General features: G+C 38.3%; 1 long non-coding RNA gene across 1 annotated transcript in view; it reads left to right on the forward strand.

Moving 5' to 3' along the window:
• Nucleotides 1-9,822, forward strand: part of LOC140642127 (uncharacterized) — a 57,229-nt gene extending 47,407 nt beyond the window's left edge. Inside the window, exon 3 of the long non-coding RNA XR_012038680.1 lies at nt 9,610-9,822. This is a non-coding gene — a long non-coding RNA (uncharacterized lncRNA). The remainder of the gene's footprint in view (nt 1-9,609) is intronic.
• The last annotated feature ends 12,653 nt before the right edge of the window (nt 9,823-22,475 follow it).

The raw sequence follows: 22,475 nt of genomic DNA on the forward strand, positions 1-22,475 counted from the left end.
CCCTAGTATGATGACTTCTGCTTTTGTTGGAAGGCAGCCCCTATGTCTGCCTACTGCATTCTTGGAGTCTATGATCACATGTTCCCTTCCCTTGCTGGATTTGTCTTAGACTTAGATGGCTCAGAGAGGTTGCCCATCAGGTTGGTTTCTACAGCCCTGAGTTCTGAAGCCTTATCTTAACTTATCTGCTCTGTAATAGCTGAATCATGACTCATGTATATCCTGTTAGTCCAGTAGAGAGAGAGAGAGAGAGAGAGTGTGTGTGTGTGCGCGTGCGCGTGCACATGGGTGTAAAGGGACACAAATGTATTAACCCTGTGTTTCTGCTATGTCCTCTGGACAGTTTAAGGGCTATCTAGGTAGTGGTAATCAAGACATACAAGGACTCTGCTCATATGGAGTTTATACTCTGCAACAAGTTTTGGGTGGAAGTACAGAAATGAGTAAAGAAGGGAGAGAAAGAAAGGAAAGGAGGAAGGAAAAAATGGGATAGGATAAGTGGCAGAGTGATGGGATGGAAAGATTAGTAGGCAGGGGCTACTGTAGATTAAATGGTCAGGAAAGTTCCCCTGAAGGAGGAGAACTCAAGCTAAATGACAAGAAACATGCAGTTATGCAAAGAACAATTGGGAGGATATGCCAAGCAGAAGGAAAAACTGGCATAAAGGCTCTTGGACTAGAATAATCTCAGTGTGTTTGAGGAATATTTCTATGATTGGAATGGGGTGGATGAGGGGAGAGTAGTCAGAGATGAGAGGAAGCAAATCATGGAGGGTTTTGCCAACTGGGGCTAGGAGTTCAGGTTTTATCCTAAATGTGATTGAGGGGGCAGACTGGGTGGCTCCATGGTTTAGCGCCGCCTTCGGCCAAGGGCCTGGTCCTGGAGATCCAGGATTGAGTCCCATGTTGGGCTCCCTGCATGGAGCCTGCTTCTTCCTCTGCCTGTGTCTCTGCCTCTCTCTCCCCCTCTCTGTGTCTCTCATGAATAAATAAAGATCTTTAAAAAATAAAAATAAATGTGATTGAAAGCCATCCAGGGGTTTTCAGTTACCATTAGGATAGAGGGTGACTGGATCTGATACACATTTTTAAAAGATCATGTATTGATGTACATTTTAAAAGATCATACTTTTTTTAAAAAGATTTGTTTATTTATTCATTCAGAGAGAGCGAAGAGAGAGGCAGAGACACAGGCAGAGGGAGAAGCAGCCTCCATGCAGGAAGCCCGATATGGGACTCCATCCTGGGTCTCCAGGATCACACCCCAGGCTGCAGGCGGCGCTAAACCGCTGCACCACCGGGGCTGCCTCAAGATCATACATTTTTTTTTTTTTTTTTTTAAGATCATACATTTTTAAAAGGAAATATGGAGAATATCTCATAAGAGAGAAAGGTATACAAGGGAGGCAGGAAGGTGGTTCAAGAAAGCATTGCTGTAAGTTCAGGTGAGAGGTGATTGTGACTTACACAGGGAATGTGGTTTAGGAGAGAAGCAGAGAAGTAGGTGGTTCTGGATATGATTTAAAGAGAGAGAGGACAGGGCTGCCGCATAGACTGGATGTAGAAGATGAAGGAGAGAAAGGCCTTAAATTTAAGTTGTAGACTTTTGGTTGGAGAAACTAGATGGTTGGAGGTGCCTTTTGGTAAAGCTGTGGGAAAATCAGATCGGGGAGGGGTTTTGGGGTTGAGTTGTTCTGGCCATGTTATTTCTGAGAAATGTAAGTGAAGATTCAAGTAGGCCATTGGATATATAAGTCCACAGAGTTACATTTCAAGACCAAGACAAACCTAGAGGTTTGATTTGGCTTTTATCATCTTATAGATGTAATTTGAACCATTAGATTGGGTGAGATCCAAGGGGGTTTGGGATGTAGCCCTAGCCCACTCCAATATTTAGAGGATGGAAAGTAAAGGAATAGTCAGCAGAGATGTCTGAAAAGGAGCAGCTCAGTGAGAGAAAAGTAGGAAAGTGATATCATGGAAAACAAGAAAAGGAGGTATTTCATGAAGGATGAAGTGGGCAGTTGTGTTGATAGCTGATGAAAAAGAATGGAGAAGGATCTACAGAGATCACAGTAGAAGTTTTTGTGGGTGGAGCAGGCTATAGCATATTGTAGTAGGTGAAGAATGTGGAGTGGAAATTGTGACTGGAAGCAACTCTTCCAAGAAGTTTAAAGTCAAGGGAGTCGTTTTTAAATTAGATTAGGAGTATATTGTAAACACTGTGGTGTGAAGTAAAATTCAGTATTTGGAAAACAGCGAAGTATAGCTTTTGCACACATGCCTAGAAATTTAAACTACCATTTAATATCCTTCAGTGGGTTAAACAGTTTTTTGGTTTTGTTTTGTTTTTTTGTGGAAAGAAATTATTCCCTTTCAAATCTGGAGAGTTTATTAGTTCTCAAACAGGTTGAAGCCAAAGAATTTCTTGTGAGAGTCATACTTTCAGGGGTGAGGCTTGGCAGTTCACAGTAGGGAGTTTTTTTTTTTTTGTTGTTGTTTGTTTGTTTGTTTGTTTGTTTGTTTTTGCACAGAAAGCAGAAAGAATAAAAGATTCTTTTGAAAGGTTAATGCAGAACTGTAGATACTGAGAAAAGAAAAAAAAACCTTTCACAAGGAGATATACAGGTAGGTATCCAATTCAAACCCTGGGAAAAGATAGTAATCTAACCTATTTATTTTAAAAAATGAACATGTATGTTAAGTGTTCTCAGTAGAATAGGGAAGGCCAAAGTGAGGCACTGCTGATATAGATCATAGGTAGGTGCAGAGAGTCCATAGCAATTTCATGGAGAACCTGTGGCACGGGAGATGGAGGAAGTTCAAATATCCAGGCAGCATGAGTAATATTTAGTGGGGCAGTGGGTACTTAAGATGGATTGCTGCATTGAAACTGGTGGGAAGTAAGCTCACTAGGATGAATTGGGGCAATATTGTAACTGGTTTGAATGCCAACGTAAGAACTTAATTTTGCAAGGACTTTATATAGTTGGAAGTTTTTAAATAGAGGAATCGTCTTTTTTGATATCAAGGTTATATTTCTTTTTGATATTAAATTATACATTCTGACTTAGAGTTTCATAATCTTTTGAAGTGGTCAAGCCAACAAGCTTCTAGGAGAATGTGAAAACTGGAATAATGCATCTATTCTGAGAATTGTTATACAGCAGGCACATCTTATTCTTTCAACACCTAACATTTCACCCTTCCTTTGGGATGTCCCTACATGCTTGAGCTACCAAGAGCCTCACATGCCTTCCATCAGAACTTAGTACAATGACCAGGGAAAGGCTTTAAGAGCCTGAGGATCTCATTCAGAGGAATTGTCAGAAACCTATGGAAATGATCAGAAAACAGGTCAAAGAGATGCACTCACTCACTCACTCACTCACTCACTCACTCACTCATTCATGCATTATTTATTGAGCACCTAGATGAGCCAGATAGACTAGCTTCATGGACATGTGACCTGTGTGGTCATAGAGAGTCCCATGCTCAAAATGACTCTCTGCTTGCTTTAATGCTTTGCTGTCACCATCTTGAAGTTCTTAATAATTTTATGGTTGAGCATATGATTTTTAAGTGAAAGTCTGATGGGAGAATGGATCATGAGCAGAGGAGATACACACACATGTGTATCTTATTCTCAGTATGTATACCTTGTTCTTTGCTGTCCCACTCCCGCATAGCATTTGTGATGGTCACGATGAGGACAAAGGTTCCAGGAACCCATGATGGGTGGGAATTCAGTGAGACTCAAACAAGTAGAAGAAAATCATGTTACACTGAAGACTAAGTATGGAGGGGTAGTGATAGCCCCCAAAGGCCACACTTTCCATCCAAATTGGAACTTGCTACAAACTGAGATGAATATTGGTATCTAATAAAAGGACTATCAAGGAACCTTATCATATTCTTTCTTAGCTTTGTTTTGCTGAAAATGATGATATAGAAAGGGAAAGACAATTCCTTTTCCTTTCAGCCGTCCGTACTCATTAGTAAGCTGCGGGTAGACAGTGTTGATAGAATGTGCATATATAAAAAAGTGAATTAAAATAGTTGACTTAGTTGTGTGGAGCACTTCTCGGATGGTAAAAATATCATCTGCATGTGCGAGTTATGAAGTACAAACTGTAATTTTGATGATTCCATATATGAGTTAATGTAAGTATATTTGCATTTGAACCTGGCAACATACACTATAAAAATGAGTGGTATAGATCATGGTGATAAATTAAAATTAAAATTTTGAACAAGATTAAGTAGCAAAAAAAAAAAAAAAAAACCACCACGACCAGTCAAGAGAACATAGAAGAAAAATACTTTATATTTTAATATTTAATTCTTTAATAGTATAGTTTGTACATTTGTCCTACTTTTTAAACAAGAAGCCCTGCTTATCATTCTGTAAGGAGCCCCACATATTATGTAACTGAACCTGGAGACTGTATTATGCTGGGAAATGGGAGTATGATGATAGATAAGTAAGATTCTTACTCTCATAGGGTTTGTTTCAGAGGGGTAATTACATAATAACAATTGTTATGAGGTAAGGAAAGGTGCAGAGTGCTATGAAAACATAGAGATGGAAGACTGCTGCGGGGATATTGTTGACTACTCCATAGTCCTCCTTTGCCAACAAAATTCTCCTACTTTAGAAGTTGAAACTGCCACCCCCTATCCCCCACCATCACCATATAGAGTACGGGCACATGAATAAATTCTACCCAATGTTATCTGAATGGAAGTTTGTTGGCGTAGGTGCACTTTTAGGAAATATTTTCTGTCCTGATAAAAAGAGAAGCATTTGAGGAGAAAACCCTTCTCTTCTTTCTTACTTTAGACATTGATGTATAAGGACATGATGCTTGGAGCTGTGGGTAGGTATCTTGTGACTATGAGGGAAAATTCAGAAAAAATGGCAGAAAGCCCACTCAGCATTCGAATGTAACTTTGACCCTAGGAGTCCATCCAGAACTAAATGCCTATAGAGCTCCTGTTCGATGAGGAAAAATGAATTCTTGTTGTTAAATTCTTGTATTCTGTTGCTTGCAACCAACACTTCCTGACTAACCTATTGATCGGCTCCAGACGACTGGGGAGACTTCTGCCCAAGAAAATTGTTTTTCATCTACACCAAAGGATGACCAGGAATTGAGTTTTTAAAGATTTGAGGGAACAGAGTTCTAGGCAAACAGAATAAACTTAGTTGACAGCCCTAAATCAGGAAAGGCATGTGGCAGGTTTGAGAAACGAAGAGCTCTAAGTGTATGTGCTAAAGACCAGAGTAGGCGTTCAGCATCCAGGACACCAGATCTGGGCACAAACCAACAGATAGATGACCCCACCCTTTTCCTTCTGCAGGGTGGTGATGTGGTTGTTGCTGCAACTCCATGACCTGTCCAGGAAGCACAGACTCCAGCCCTCCCCATCAGCTTTTGGTAGCCTAAATTTTCTTTGCATCTGTGTTGACAGTTCCACGTGGGGGGAGGTGGAGGCCCTGTCTCCATGCAGCTACCATGAGCAGCCACACAGAGGTTATCAGAGCTTTAGCACACTGTAAACCTTTTGGCACATAACCCCCCTTGTTTTGATAAATAAGCAAAATGATGCGGAGGTGGCAGAGAGCAGAGAGAAAAGAAAAATCTCTGGGGGCGTGTGCATCAGCAGATATACTTAAAATATTTTTGTAAAAGACTTGGATGATTCCCCAAATGATAAAAATAATAAGAGCAAAGTCATCAGGAGGGTGTGTATAATTGCAGTGTGAATGTGTGGAATTCAGTTGGCCTCCCCGGTGTGGCCTGATGATTCCCACAACAATGACACTAAAGGAAGAAGACTGTCAGAGCCACTGTCACCACCGTGTTGATCAGCGGAGCATCTGGGTCTTCAGACTCTGCCAAGAGAGTGGAGAGCAGGACTTTGCAAAACAGGCACGTACCTGAAAGGCCCATTCAGCTTGCAGTTACCCAATGGTAGTGACTTTCTGTAATTCGTGGGAGGGAGGAGATGAAATCCTGGACCCTGGCTTAGAAAGGAAAAGAAAAGCAAGGCGAGAAGGAACTTGCATTTTAATGATGTTTTTGATAAATTTCCGTGGCGCTTTGTGGGTATTATAGCAACGTGATGTCCTGAATCCTCCTACTAGCCATGTGAGTCCTCCAGAGAAGAAGAGACCAAAGCAATGAAATATCTCAGTGGCTTGTCCACAGCATGAATGAACGAGAGACACCATAGAAATACAACCAGCACTGTTGACTTAATGAGTGGGCCTCTCTCACCTTTTCTTCTGGTTTTTGATCCTTGACCCAGATTGGGCAGGAAATAAACTCTGGTGGCAAAAAGCTGCTGTTGGCCTTATGATTGTCAAATGGAATTACCCAGCCTGACTTGGTCACCTAATAAACCATCTAAAAAAAGGAAGATTTCTGAATCTCTACTAGGGGTTTTGGTGGATTTTTTGAGGAAAACCCAACGGGAGTGTCTAACTTGAGCTGGAATGGGAGTTGGCAGTCTTCCTGGGTTTGTGTTCTCTCATCCTCTCTCAACCATTTAACACATGTTAGTTGAGTGCCTATTACGTGCTGGGCACGGTGCTAGGCGCTAGTGAAAAATAAGTGAAGGGGAGGATACTGGAGAGTGGCACCTGCTACAGGAAATACAACAAAGAAAAGGGAGAGAATCTGATGAGTCCGGAGGATGGGGTTCCTTTGGAGAAGGTAGCCAGGGAAGGAATCTTTAAAACATGAAATATGTGAAGCCTCCCTTTCCCAGGGAAGCCTCCTGGGAAAACCCAGGACAGATTCCTGGTGGAGAAGTCTGCAAGCACCAAGGCCCTGAGATAGGAACAAGAAAGGCAAAAAGCCAGCATGACTGGATTTTAAGGAGAAAGAGGGTAAATCGTAGGAGATGGAGTTGGAAAGTGATTCATTCATGAATACTATTCATTGTGCTAGGTGCTGCTTCAGAGGAAAGTTCTAGGTCTTCTTTTTTGTTGTTGTTTAAAGATTTTATTCATGAGAGACACACACGAGAGAGAGAGAGAGAGAGAGAGAGAGAGAGAGAGAGGCAGAGACACAGGGACAGGGAGAAGCAGGCTCCCTGTGGGGAGACCCATGTGGGCCTCGATCCCAGGACCCTGTGATCACGACCTGAGCCAAAGGCAGATGTTCAACCACTGAGCCACCGGGCATCCCTTTTTGTTGGTTTTTTTGCAAGATACTCCAGAATCACAAAACTGAACACAGGAAAGGCCCTGCCCAGTAGGCGTCAGCATCTTGTTTCTCTCTTGTCTGCTCCTGTCGAGAGGCGCTTAGTGACCTTATTTTGCCTTCATGTACTTTCCATAGACAAAACTCCCTAAGATGTTATCCTATGCTATTTTTAAGGTAGTTTATGAAATAGGAATGAATACCAGCACAGTTTGTTCCTGTGAGTCTGTAGTAACCAAATGCTCCCTTACTTGGCATATTTTGGCTTCCACAAAGGGATCCTATTGAGAGGGTTTTCACAAAGTCAGCACTTGGTATTCTGAGACAGTCTTTCGACGAATACTTTGTTAATATAATTGCCTTCAATGTATAAAGTAGTTTGAAAAGTGGTTCTGAAAAGTCTCTCTGACCAATCTCTGACCCTGACAAATAACACTGCAGGAGGGCTCCATCCAAGGGGAATTGGCACGGATTTGTGCATTTATGGATTTAGTTTCTGTGTAGAAAAACAAATCACTTAAATCCTGGATCAGAGGATATATAGGACTTCTCTTTTCTGCTGTGGCCCAAGCTGTGATCGCGTACTGGGCCTTAGAAATCTCAAAAAGACTTACAAATCAAAAATTATTTGCTTCTTGGTTTTACTCCCTTTTGGATTAGATTTTGGGGTCACTTGAGTCTATGCAGGTAACGCTAGGTCCACCTATGCTGTTTTACCCTAGCTGGGTGAAAAGGTTTATTATGAGGAACTGAGGAAAGTTGGTGATGAAAGAGGATCTCCATCTCTTACTACTGTCAATGTTTTGAGTCGATCCAGGCCACATCCTCGCTGCTGTTTACCGCTGCATCTAGTGTACTGCCTGGCCTAGAGTAGATGCTCATTAAATATTTGTTGAATGAAGGAAATATTAACAAAATTAGGGACTGCAGTGAATTAGTTATAATTAAGACAATCGTCTCTTTGTGTAAGATAAGCCAATTAAAAAAATACAATTATAGTCCTCTCCCTTTGCCCTCCAGCTATCCGGCCCTCTGCTCCCACCTAGCAACGTGTGTAATTAAGAGCCTACATTCAAGAGGCAACATCCTCTATTCTCAGCCCAGCGCCATCACTGGGTGGTGTGACCTTAACAAAGTTTAATAAATTTTCTGTGACCCAGTTTTCTTACCTATAACATGAAGGTCATAAAGCCCACTTCAAAGAGGATAAGAATTAAATGAACTAATGTATGGAAAGTGAGTAAAGAAGAGTATCTATTGCCTGCTCCTGTCCATACCTATGAATGGCTGTGGGCGGAAGGCTTCAGTTCCCGACCAGGTGGGCTTCTTTATAGGGCCGCCCACAATAAGGCAACTAACCTCCCCCAGAGTGAGTGATCTGGGCAAAGAGGAAGAAGTTGCAGTGCCATAAAATATGACCTGGTCTCCAGTTCTTGTAACATCACAGTTTAAATATGCTTATATTGATTTTAAATGACCACACTTAAAAGAGCTTCAGAGTTTCCAATCTTGCTTAGAAGTTAACCATTGTTTGTATATGTATCTACCAAGAGCTATCACAAGACATGTTCTATTTTGAGAAAACAGCTCTTTACCTGTAATTCATTACTATGCGTCATATAAGGGTCTAACATTATTTCTCCTTAATGGCCAGACAGTTAAACAGCCAAAATTAACTGTATACTCTACCCTTGATTCTGAGTTGAATTTGTATCTTCATCACTAATTGCTATAACACATAAATCTTGCCCCAATATCAGTGATTTGACGTTAGAAAAGATTATTTTCTTTTTGTAAAAACTGTCCATTGAGGGTGTTTCTAGGTGGGACTCTCCTAGGTTGCCTCTTCCAACCAGTGATTCAAAGACCTAGACTTCTTGCATCTTGTGGCCTCTCCATCTTCATGAGGCTCCCAAGCCTGGGTAGTTATCACTATTCTTGTAAGCCACAAATGGAAAAGTACATGGAAACCAAGCACGTGAGAATTTTATGGGTCAAGCTTGGAGGTGACAAGCTGCATTTCCATGCTCATCTCATAAGCCAGAGTTCAAAAGCATGGCCACCCCTAACTATAAGGGAGAATGGAAAATATATTCTGGTTGGTAGCACCGATCTTTGTCAGTTTCTATGCTAATGTATTTTGATTATAAAGATTTTATGATCTGCTTGATGTTTCTTAAAGTCTCCATTGGTTTTCTTTTTCTATTTTCCTTTATTTTGAGGAGGGGGGAGGCATTTTCCTTCAGTTCCAAATCAAAACGAAATAGCCATAATAAAACTCTATTGAGATTTTAATTGACAATGTATTCAACTTAGTATTATTTGTATAAGAGGTGATATTTATGTTAATAAGTCTTCCCAGCCAAGTACATGTATCTTTTCCCTTTTATTTTAGGTATTGTTTTATGTGCTGCCTTAAGATTGGGCTATGGAAGAGACTGAACAGGATCAGAAAGGTTCATGGCTGAGATTTTGTTTTTTTGTTTTTCTTTTTAAAGTTGAAGTATAATATACTTACTCTAAAATGGACAGATCTTAAACCCCTGTCAAGATGCAGAGCATTACTATCCCTTCAGAAGATTCTCTTGTGCCTCTGCCAGTGAATCATCATCACAAAGGTAACTATTGCTCTTATTTGCAGCACCATAGAGTTAGTAGTAGTTCTTCTTTAAAAAATGAAAAAAAAAAAAAAAGATTTTACTTATTTATTTGAGAGAGAGAGAAAGAGAGAGCATGTGTGAGCAGGGGGAGGGGAAGTTAACCAAGAGGCCCAACGCAAGGCTTGATCCCAGGATCCTGGGATCATGAGCTAAGCCAAAGGGAGATGCTTAACCAACTGAGCCACCCAGGCACCCCAGTAGTGCTTATTCTTGAACTTTGTATAATTGACAAAACACAGTATATAATTTTTGTGTGTCAGGCTTCTTTTGCTCCATGTGGAGAGCCATTTATGTTGTTATATTTATCAGTTTGTTCCTTTATATTGCTGAGCAGTATTCCGTTGGATGGATATATAGCTTTTATTTATTCCATCATGTGTTGAATGACTTTTGAGTTGTTTCAGTTTGTGGCTATGTTTCATTATGTTTATGTTTCATTATGTTTAATGCTGCTGTGGATATTCATGTGCAACTCTTTCTGTGGCCAGAGAAAATACTTAGGAGTGGAATACCTGGGTTATGGGAAAAGAATATGTTTAACTTTGTAAGAAATTGACAGTTTTACAAAGTGATTGTGTCATTTTACACTCCCGCCACCAATGTACTCTCTCCATTAACAGCTGTTTAACATCACATCCTCATCAAAACTTACTGTTGTCGATCTGCTTGATTTTAGCCTTTGAGTAGGTGTAGAGTATCTCATTCATTAACTTTATTATAATGTATGTACAGTAAAGTGCAGAGATTTCAGTCCATTGTTCAATGAAATCCAACAAGTACATACACCCATGTAACTAGGATCATGATCAAAATGTAAAGAACGCCCATTACTCCAAAATATAAAACATTCCCATAACCTGTTGTGTCTTTTTCCATTCAATCCCCACCTCTCATTCCCTCCTCAGGGAAATTTCCTCAGAACTCTGCTTTTTTTTTTTTTTTAGAAATCTGCTTTTAATCACTGTACAGATTTAGATGAATGACCATAATATATGTACTATTTTTTGTCTGGCTTCTTTCACTTAGCATACTTTGAGATTTACACATATAATTGTGCACACCTATAAAACGTTCTCTTTTGTTGCTGAATAGTATTCTATATGAATACACTGTAGTTTGTTGATGAATATCTGGGTTGTTTCTAGTTTTTGCTTTTTAAATAAAGCTGCTATAAACATTTGCATATATATCTTTTTAATGAACATATGTTCCATTTTTCTTGGATAAGTACCTAGAGGTGGAATTGTGGCATCATTTAGGAAGTATATGTTTAATCTTATAAGAAACTGCCAAAATATTTTCCAAAACATTTCCACCATTAATGTATTAGACTTATAATTACTTTACATATTTCTCAACACTTGGGGTTATCAGCCTTTATAATTTTAACCAGTGTAAATGGCTAGAATTTTGTCTCCATTTTAATTTTCATTTCTTTCATTCTAATTATGTTAAGCACCTTTTGATGTAATTATTTGATATTTGCATGTATTCTTTGATGAAAGGTCTATTAAAATATTTTACCCATATATTCTTTATTGGATTGCTACTTATTATAGAGTTGCAGGGATACTTTATATATTTTGAATACAAGATCTTTGTAGATATATTGCAAATATTTACTTCTAGTCTATGGATTGGCTTTTCATTTTCCTTACAGTGTCTTTTGAAGAGCAGATCTTTTTTAATTTTAAAGAAGTCCATTTTTTTCCCATTTTTCTTTTATGGTTCATGCTTTCTGTCCAACATAAGAAATAGTTGCTAGTCAGGTTTGTTATTTTGTAATACAAGGATTTTTTTTTTCTTTTTTAGTTTTAGCTTGTACATGAGATCTGTTTTCCATCCCTTATTGTATTTTTATACTGAAGAAGACTGTATTGACATCTAGTTTTTTCCACTTGGGTATTGACTTGATCCAGTATCATTTTTTGAAAAGATTTTTTTTTTCCCCAATTGAATTGCCTTTGTTAAAACTCAATTGACCATGTAATATGAGTCATGCTGAACTCTTTATTCTGTTCCTTTAATCCATTTGTCCATTGTTATGTCAATATAATACTGTCTCAAGTGTTATAGTTTTTAGAGAGCCTTAAGGTCAGATGGTGTGAATTTTCCAATTTTATTCTTTTGTAGTATTGTTTTTAGCAATTTAAGTCCTTTGCTTTTCCATTTAAGTTTATAGTCAGCTCACTAATTTATATTTTAAAAAAGACAGCTGAATTGTTGTTGTGTTGGATCTATAGATCTATTTGAAGAGAATGGACATCTTAACAACTGAATTTTCTAATTCTTTATTGTGATATATCTCTTTCTTTACATTTTCTTTAATATCTCTGAACAGTGTTTTGTAATTTCCAATGTAAGAGAGTTACACAACTTTTGTTGAACTTATTCCTAAGTATTTCATGCTTTTTGATGCTATTATAAATGACATTGCTTAAAAATTGTTTTTTTATTTTCTTGCTGATAATATATAATGCAATTGATTGCATATTGACACTGTATTTGGCTGTATTTGGCAACTTTACTAAACTCACTAGTGAGAGTGAGCAATTTACCTTTGTTACCAATCTTTTGCAAACTGCTTTAAATATTCCACAAACAGAGTTAGAAATCCTTTTATCAGATTGAGGGAGTTCCCTTGTATTCCTAGTTCACCGTGAGTTTTTATCATAAATGGATTTTGAATTTTGTTGAATGCTTTTCTTGCAGTTACCCTTGGAAAAATCATCAGGACCATATTTACCACTGAGTTTTACCTAACCATAAAGCACAGTTTTTATGTCAGTTGAATTTTCCCAAATCTTAAAAAAAAAAAAGGTTGAAGTTCCCTCATTCATATTCCAAATCCAATGTAACTTTAATACTAGACTGTTAAATTCTCTGGAGTATTTACCTAGGAGTGGAAATGCTGAGTCATATGGAAACTGTATGTTTAACTATTTGAGAAACTGGCAGACTGTATTTTAAAGTGGCTACACCATTTAAAATCCCTTTAGAAAACTTCCAGGGAAGATGGAAGATACAACTAGATAATGCTCACATCAGTGTAAAGAACCCAGAAAATGACCCAAAGACAAACATAACAGGCTCTCCATAGCTAAATGTAGAAAATAGGCTGCATTGAAGAGGGTAAGAAGGGCAGAGGTGCAGTTGGCACCTAAAGGGACCCATGAGACTATCTCTGGGAGAGAAGGGTGACTTGAGGATGGAGAAGGGAGAGAAACACACTCTCACACCATGGAGCCCTCCTGGGGAAGACAAATGCCTATAACATATGGCTTTGAAAAGTCAGAGAGGCATTATTTTATAAATTCTTACACTCAGTGGGGCTTACCCCTTGGAAAATTAAAAATCAGTGGGCTCAGCTCTGGGAGAGCTAAGAGTGTGAGAGGAAACCAAGTCCCTCCTTTTAAAGAGACAACACAACAAACAACCCCATGGAGATATAGCCTAGAAACAGCAGCTTGAAAAATGCCTGATATATCAGAGATTTGTTTACTAATTTCAGTGCATATCCTAGAGAAGGCAGAGACTGTTGGGAGACTTCTCTAAGAACAAAAGAACTGGTGGGCACCATCTCCTTTTCCTGGTGCCTCACCTAGATACATGTATATTTGTGGGAACCAGCCCAGCACCAGTGCTCTACCGTGACTTGCTACAGCACACCCTGCCCTCATGATCTCCTGTGGACATGCTCCCTCCAGCCAGGCCTCAGCTCCAGGTTGCCTCCCACAGCAGATCTGCACAAACCTTGCTAACACTGCCCACCTCACCTGCACGTTCTTTTGTGGATGTGCTCCCTGAAATACACCTTTGGCTGGAGCCCATAAATAATAGTTGACAATTTCTCAAATCTGTGGAAGGAAATAAAAATCCATACCCACAGGCACAGGGACCCCCCCTCCCCCAAGAAAATCAACACAAGGAGGTCCACACCAAGACATATAGTAATTAAAGTAAAAAGTAAAGCAAAAAGTAGTGATAAAGAATTTTTAAAGCAGCAAGAGAAAACAGTTACATACAAGGAAAACCCCTAAGGCTATCAGCTGATTTTTCAGCAGAAACTTGCAGGCAGAAAAAAAGTGGCATGATAAATCCCAAGGGCTGAAAGAAAAAGAACCCTGCAGCTAAGATTATTCAGCAAGGCTATCATTCAGAATAGAAGGAGATATAAAGGGTTGCCCGCACAAACAAAAGTTAAAGGAACTCATGACCACTCAACTAGTCATATAAAACATGTTAAAGGAGATTCTTTGAATGGAAAAGAAAGACCATAAGCAGGAACAATAAAAGTAGGAAGCATAAAAGCAGTAAAAGTAAGTATATCTATAAAACCAGTCAAGGAAGGGGTACCAGGATGATTCAGTGGGTTAAATATCTGACTCAGTTTTGACTCTGGTCATGATCTTGGGGTTCTGGGATTGGGCTCTGCATCAGGTTCCACAGTCAGCAGGCAGTGTGCTTGTCCTCTCTCTGCTACTCCCCCTGCTTGCTCACTCTCTCTCTTTCTCAAATAATTAAAATCTTTTTAAAAAATCAGTCAAGGGATTCACAAAATGAAAAGATATAAAGTATGACATTATAAAAACAAGGGAGAGGGGAAAGGAGTAAAGAATGGGTTCAAATTTAAGTGACCATTAACTTAACAAAGATTGCTATATGCATAAGATATTATAATACAAACTTAATGGTAACCAAATATCAAAAAATAGTGCCAGATATGCAAAAAATAAAAGAATCCAGTATATCACTGAAGAAAGCCAGCAAACTGGTGAGCAAGAGAAGAAAGGAACAGAGAAGAATTACAGAAACAACCATAAAACAAATAACAAAATAGCAATAAGTACATACCTATCAATCATTACTTTGAATGTAAATGGACTAAACTCTCCAATCAAAAGACATAGACTAATGAAATAGATAAAAAAGCAAGACCATTTATATGCTACCTACAAGAGATTCATTCCAGACCTGAAGACACAAGCAGATTGAAAGTGAAGAGATGAAAAAGAATTTATCATGCAGATGGAAGTGAAAAGAAATCTGGGGTAGCAATATTATATCAGACAAAATAGACTTTAAAATAAAGACTGTAACAAGAAACAAAGAAGGACAACATATAATTATTAAAGGAATGATCCAACAAGAAGATATATGAATTGTAAATATTTATAAACCCAATATGAAAGCACCCAAATACATAAAGCAGATAAAAACAAACCTAAAGAAAGTAATCCATAGTAATACAACAATAGTAAGGAATTTTAACACCCCACCTACACCAACGGATAGATCATGCAAACAGAAAATCAATAAGGAAACAATGGCTTTGAATGACACATTGGACCAGATGAATCTAACAGGTATACTTAGAACATTCTATCTGAAAACAGCTATCCCAAAAGAATACACATTCTTTTCAAGTGCACATGGAACATTTTCAGAATAGATCACATATGAGACCCCAAAACAAGTCTCAACAAATGAAAAAAGATTGAAGTCCTACCATACATCTTTTCTGACCTCTATGAGACTAGACCTCAATCATAAGAAAAAATCTGGAAAGACCACAAGCACATGGAGGTGAAGTAACATGCTATTTAACAATGAATAGGTCAACTAATAAAGAGAAATTTTTAAAAAATACCTGGAGACAAATGAAAAGGAAAACACAACAATGCAAAATCTGTGGAATGCAGCAAAAGCAATTCTCAGAGGGAAGTTTATAGTAATACAGGCCTACCTCAAGAAGTAAGAAAAATCTCAAACAACCTAAACTCAAGCCTAAAGGAGCTAGAAAAAAAAGTACAGGCAAAACCCCAAACCAGTAGAATGAAGGAAATAATAAAGATTGGAGCAGAAATAAACAAAATAGATATTATGAAATTATGACAAGTTATATGCTAAAAAATTGGAAAACCTAGAAGAAATGATTAAGTTCTTAGAAACATATCACCTCCAAAACTGAATCAGGAAGAAATAGAATATTTGAAGAGATCAATTACCAGCAATGAAATTGAATCAGTATCAAGAACTCCCAAGATGGCTTCACAGGCAAATTCTACCAAGCATTTAAAGAAGAGTTAATACCAATTTTTCTCAAACTATTCCAAAAAATAGGAGATGAAGGAAAGCTTCAAAATTCATTCTGTAAGGCCAGCATTATCTTGATACCCAAACCAGATGCTACAGAGAAAGAGAGCAAGAACTACAAGCCAATATCCTGATGAACACAGATGCAAACATCCTCAACAAAATGTTAGCAAACCAAGTCCCACAGTACATAAAAAAAAAAAAAATCATTCATCATAATCAAGTGATATTTATTTCCAGGATGCAAGTGTGGCTCAATATTCACAAATCATGTTGTGATCATCACAAAACATTTTGTGATGATACATCACAGCAACAGAGAAAGGATAAAAACTATATGATCATTTCTATAAATGCAGAAAACGAATTTGACAAAGCACAACATCAATTCATGATCAAACCCATCAATATAGCAGATTTAGAGGGAACATACTTCAAAATAATAAAGGCTATCTATGAAAAACTCATAGCTAACATCATACTCAATGGTAAAAAACTGAGACCTTTTCTCCTAAGATCAGGAACAAGACAAAGATGTCCACTCTCACCACTTTTATTCAATATAGCACTGGAAGTCCTAGCCACAGAGGTCAGACAACAAAAATTTTAAAAAGACATCTAAATTGGTAAGGAAGAAATAAAACTTTCACTATTTGCAGATGACATGGTCTCAGGGTCATAAGTTCAAGCCCTGCATTAAGGCTCCATGCTAGGGGTGGAGCCTCATACATACATACATACAAGACTCAGCATGGATTAGAGACCTAGATGTGAGACCTGAAACCATAAAAATCCTAGAAGAGAGCACAGGCAGTAATTTCTCTGACATTGGACACAGCAACATTTTTCTAGATATGTTTCCTGAGGCAAGGGAAACAGAAGTAAAAATAAACTGGGACCACATCAAAATAAAATGATTGTGCATAGCAAAAGAAACAATCAACAAAACTAAAAAGACAACCTACTGAATGGGAGGATATTTGCAAGTGACATATCCAACAAAGGGTTAGTATTGAAGATACATAAAGAACTTCTATAAATGAGCACCAAAAAATCAAATAATACAATTAAAAAATGGGCACAAGACATGCACAGACATTTCTCCAAAGATGACATGCAGAAAGCCAACAAACACATGGAAAGATGCTGAACATCACTAGGGAAATGCAAATCAAAGCCATAAAGAGATATCACCGCACACTTGTCAGAATGGCTAGACTCAAAAAGCACAAAAAAAACAAGTGTTGCAGATGTGGAGAAGGACGGAATCCTCATACACTGTTGATGGGAATACAAACTGGTGCAGCAACTGTGGAAAACATATGGAGATACCTCAAAAAGAAAAAATAGAATTACCACATGATCCAGTGATTCTACTCAGCATTTACCCCCAAAATGTGGAGACATTAATTCAAAAAGAAATACACACCCCTGTGTTTATTGCAGCATTATTTATAATAGCCATGTTATGAAAGCAGACCAAGCACCCATCAACAGATGAATGGATAAAGCCGACGTGGCATATATACACAAAGAAATATTACTAAGCCATAAAAAAGAATGAAATCTTGTTATTTGCAACATGATTGGATCTAGAAAACATAATGCTAAGTGAAATAAGTCAGAGAAAGAAACATAGCATATGACTTCACTCATCTGTGGAATTTGAGAAACAAATGAACAAATGAAAAAGAGACAAACCAAAAAAAAAGACTCTTAAGTATAGAGAACAAACTGATTGTTGCCAGAGTGGAGGTGGGTGAGGGATGCATAAAATAGGTGAAGGGGGTTAACAGTACACTTAGGGTGAATACTGAGTAATGTATAAAATTCTTGAATCACGGTGTGTGTGTGTGTGTGTAATGTGTGTATATACACACATTACTAATGTATAGAATCACTATTAGTTTCAGGTATACTATATATAGTGTAGTATAAACTAATACAATACTGTTAACACTGTTACCTATACTGGAATTAAAGTAAAAAATAAAAAAAAAATTCCCATCAGAAATATATGAGGGTTCCAATATCTCCACACTCCTCTCAGCAACATGTTCGTTCTTTCTTTTCTTTCTTTCTTTCTTTCTTTCTTTCTTTCTTTCTTTCTTTCTTTCTTTCTTTCTTTCTTTCTTTCTTTCTTTTTCTTTCTTCTTTCTTTCTTTCTTTCTTTCTTTCTTTCTTTTTCTTTCTTCTTTCTTTTGATTTTATTTATTTATTTGAGAGAGAAATAGCACAAGTCAGAGAGAGAGTGGGGCAGAGGGAGAGGTGATGCAGACTCCCTGCTGAGCAGGACCCTGGGATCATGACCTGAGCTGAAGGCAAACGCTTAATCAACTGAGCCACCCAGACACCCCTATTTGTCTTTTTATTATAACCATTATAGTGGGTGTGACATGGCCTCTCAATATGGTTTTAATTTGCATTTCCCTAAATATGAATGATGTTGATCATGTTTTTAGTGCTTATTTATCATTTGAATATCTTCTTTGGCAGGATGGCTAATTCATATTTTTTGCCCATTTCTAAAATGAGTTATTTGCTTTTTGTTGCTATATTGTGAGTGTTCTGTATATATTTTAGATACTAGACCCCCATCAGGTAGAGGATTTGCAAATATTTTCTTCTATGAATTGTCGTTTCACTTTCCTGATAGTGCCCTTTGAAACAAAAAGTTTTACATTTTTGTGAAGTCCTACTTAATCTATTTTTTCTTCTTTCTTTCTTTTGATTGTGCTTTTAGTGTTCTAAGAAACCATTGCCTGTTAGAAGATCATGACAATTTACACAATTTTTTTCTAATGCTTGTTAATTTAGTCTTTGATCTATTTTAAATTAGTGTTTGATTATGGTATGAGGTAGGGATCCAAATACATTTTTTTTCCTTTTACATGCAGATATCAAATCTCCCCAGCATTGTTTGCTGTAAAGACTATTCTTTCCCCTGATTGAATTTGCTTGGCACACTTGTCAAAATCAATTGCCCACAAATATATGGATTTTTTTTTCTGGATGCTCCATTCTAATCCATTGATCTATATCCCTATGCTTTTTCCAGGGCCACGTAGTTTTGCTTCTTTTAGCTTTGTAATAATTTTTGAAACCATGATATGCAAGTTGTCTAATTTTGTTTTTCTTTTCTAAGATTGTTTTGTGCTATTCTGGGTTCCTGCATTTCCATATGAGTCCCATGTGAATTTCATTTTTGCATTGTTCATTGTTAATGTATAAAAGCACAATTGATTTTTATATATTGATCTTGTAACCTGCAACCTTGCTAAGCTAATTTATTAGCTGTAATAGGATGAGGTGAGGCAAACAGATCAGATATGGTTGTCATTGAAAACACAGTTTATAACTCACAGTTCCCAAGAATAGGGGGCATGCTGTGTAATGAGGGTTGAGAGGAAACATGGGAGAAGCACTATGATCAGTAGGATTGGGGAAAAGGTGAGCAAGAGTCTTTATTGTATTGTGGGAAGGAATGGGCAAAGCAGGGTAAGTAGGCTTAGGGCTGGTTAGTTTGAATAATTTCAAGGAGTTCTGTGATGTGGGAGCTGCCTCTAGTTGTCTGGTATGTGGTTCTGATGATTATAGTGGAAGAATAGTGGCACCAAGTCTGAGAGATCTGTAGGAGCCTGATATAGGAGACGGTTGAAGTTTAGGGATCTGGATTGGTTGGTTTGTATATGAAGGAGCACTAGCAATGAGTTGCTTACTCTCTCTAGGATTTGGCTAGCCCTGGTGGGAGCAGTCTCTCCAGACTTAGCAAGGCTTCAGATGTCAAAGCTCAGGATAAAAGGACTTTCTTAATACATCATAGTATGTAATTCTGTTGACATATTGCTAGGTTCAGTTTGCTAGTGATTTGTTAAGGATTTTTGCATCTATATTCATAGGGGAGATTGGTCTGTGCTTTTCATCTCTTGTGATGTGTTTGATTTTGGTATTAGGGTAATTTTGAGTGAGTTGAGAAGTGTTCCCTCTTTTTGGAAGAATTTGTAAAGGACTGGTGTTTGTTGATCCTTAAAAGTTTGATAGTTGTGGTGGTGAGCACTGGGTGTTCTATGTAAGTGATGAATCACTAAATTCTACTCCTGAAATCAATATTACACTATATGTTAACTAACTAGAATTTAAATAAAAACTTGAAAAAAGAAGGTGTGATAGAATTCACTTGTGAAGCCAAATGGCCCTGGGCTTTTGTTTGTGGTAAGTTTTTTGATTACTAATTTAGTCTCTTTACTTGTTAAGGGTCACTTCAGATGTTCTGTTTTTTTCTTGAGTCAATTTCAACAGTTTGTGTCTTCCTTGGAACTTATCCTTTTCATCTAGGTTATTTAATTTGTTGTCTCCAAGTAGAGAGTGTCAGAATTGAGTTGAATTGTATGATACTCACGTAGTGTTGGAAAATTGCTTGGAGGTATGGAGGACGGCCCCCCACCCCCCATACCCACATTGAAATTGGGTGCAGAACAACTTTCCTTGAACAGTACTTCATGAAATGAAGAAAAACTACATGAAAGTCCAGGTTAAAGTGCTTGGGGTGTCATCTCAAAATCAATCCTACTGTTTAGGAAAACAGAAATCAAGATATTAAACTATCATAGCTGATCCCTCCTTTAAGGACCATTTAGTTATCAGAAACCCACTAACCCTGGGTCAAATGAAAAGATGAGTTATAAATATGGCAGTATGTTACCATGGAAATTCCAAACACTAGAAGATTTAAAGGTTAAGATTAAGGAGGTAGAATTTATGAAAAGTATTTCTTAGAGCTTTGCTGTGTGTTTTGTTCCTCCCTCCCCTCAAAGAGTAGATAGAGGTAGGTGGTATATGACTCACCCTTCGAGCCTAGGAAAGAGGGGTTTCTTTTTTATAAATTTATTTTTTATTGGTGTTCAATTTGCCAACATATAGAATAACACCCAGTGCTCATCCCATCAAGTGCCCACCTCAGTGCCCGTCACCCAGTCACCCCCACCCCCTGCCCACCTCCAAGGGGGGTTTCAACAGGATTAACTGAGAGCAGCCCCTGAGCATTTATGTCTGAGCTGACTCATGCCAGAGCAGATTGAGAGGAGGCTGCTTTGCAGTTAGTCTGTACTCCCTAAATTTGCCAGGGTAAAGATGCTCAGGTGCCTCCTGAGCATTAGAAGTGGATCATACACACAAGAGAGGCAAAATGATGTTCGATCAGATTCTGTTTAACAGGGTTGTGATATTGTGATTTATAATAAGAATATATCTATATATCTCTCTATATATTTGGTCATTGCCCCATTCCTTGTTATGTTAATGAAGTGACTTTGGGAAAGATCCCAGGTTACCTAAGGATGGAGGCTGGTTGCCTGGAGAACCAGTAATGTGATTAGAGGGCTAGAACTCTCAGGCCACCCATGACCACCACCTCTGGGGAGGAGAAAGGAGTTGGAGATTTAGTTAAATCGCTGGTAGCCAGTGGTTTAATCAATCTTGCCTATGCAATAAAGCCTCTACGAAAACACAAAAAGAAAGGTTTTTAGGGAACTCCCAGTCTGGGGAATACGTGGACGTGTTGGTAGAGTGGCATACTCAGAGAGCATGGAAGCTCTGTGCCCTTTCCCATATAACTTGCCCTATGCATCTCTTCCCTCTGGTTGTTTCTGAGCTATATCCTTTTATAGTAAACCAGTAATCTAGTACATAAAATGTTTCTCTTAGTTCTGTGAATTGCTGTAGCAACTTAACTGAGCCTGAAGAGCTAATTTATAGCTGGTTGGTCAGAAGCACAGGTGACAACCTGGTCTTGGAACTGGTGTCTGGAATGGGGAGTGGGGAACATCTTCTGGGAGATGTGAGATCTGTGAGATCTGACTGTGAGATCTGACTCTATTTCCAAATGGATAGTGTTAGAATTGAGTTACTTGCTTGGTGGTGTGGAAAAATCCATACATCTTAGAAGGGCCATCAAATGGGAGATTGGGTTGCAGCAGATAGAAGCTAAAGATGGATCATAGGATTTTGTGGGATGTGAAAGGAATAATGGGGTCATCCTGTTGAGAGATGCAGTCATCTGAGTTAGAGGAACTTTAGGAAGTGATGGCTAGTAATGGAATCTTTAAAGAATGCAACAAAAGTCATGGAAATATATGTCAGGCTCCCAAGGAGGGAGAAACCAGCTTTTGACAGTGATAGGTAAGAATCTACTCTACTTTTGCCTCTCTGTCCGCCCACTGCCCACCGCCCACTCCCCAAACCCTTTAGAAACTAGAAAGCAGCCAGTGAGGAGGGGAGGTGGAAAGAACTAATGAAAAGGCTACCACCTAAACCTTTCCCAGGGTAGAAGTTCCTACCTGGAGAAAAGGAAGTGTTAATTACTGTGAAGGGTTGGAGAGTTTACCCTACTTGCAAGTTAACCTGCTACCATTTTGTGGATGCTAGTAGAAGACAACAGACTTTGGGCCAGGGACAAAGAATGGTTTATCACTCATAGCCATGGTGTTTTTGTGCTGGTTCCCTGAGC

This window comes from Canis lupus, chromosome 11, assembly GCF_048164855.1.
Source record: "Canis lupus baileyi chromosome 11, mCanLup2.hap1, whole genome shotgun sequence".
Lineage (NCBI taxonomy): Eukaryota > Metazoa > Chordata > Mammalia > Carnivora > Canidae > Canis > Canis lupus.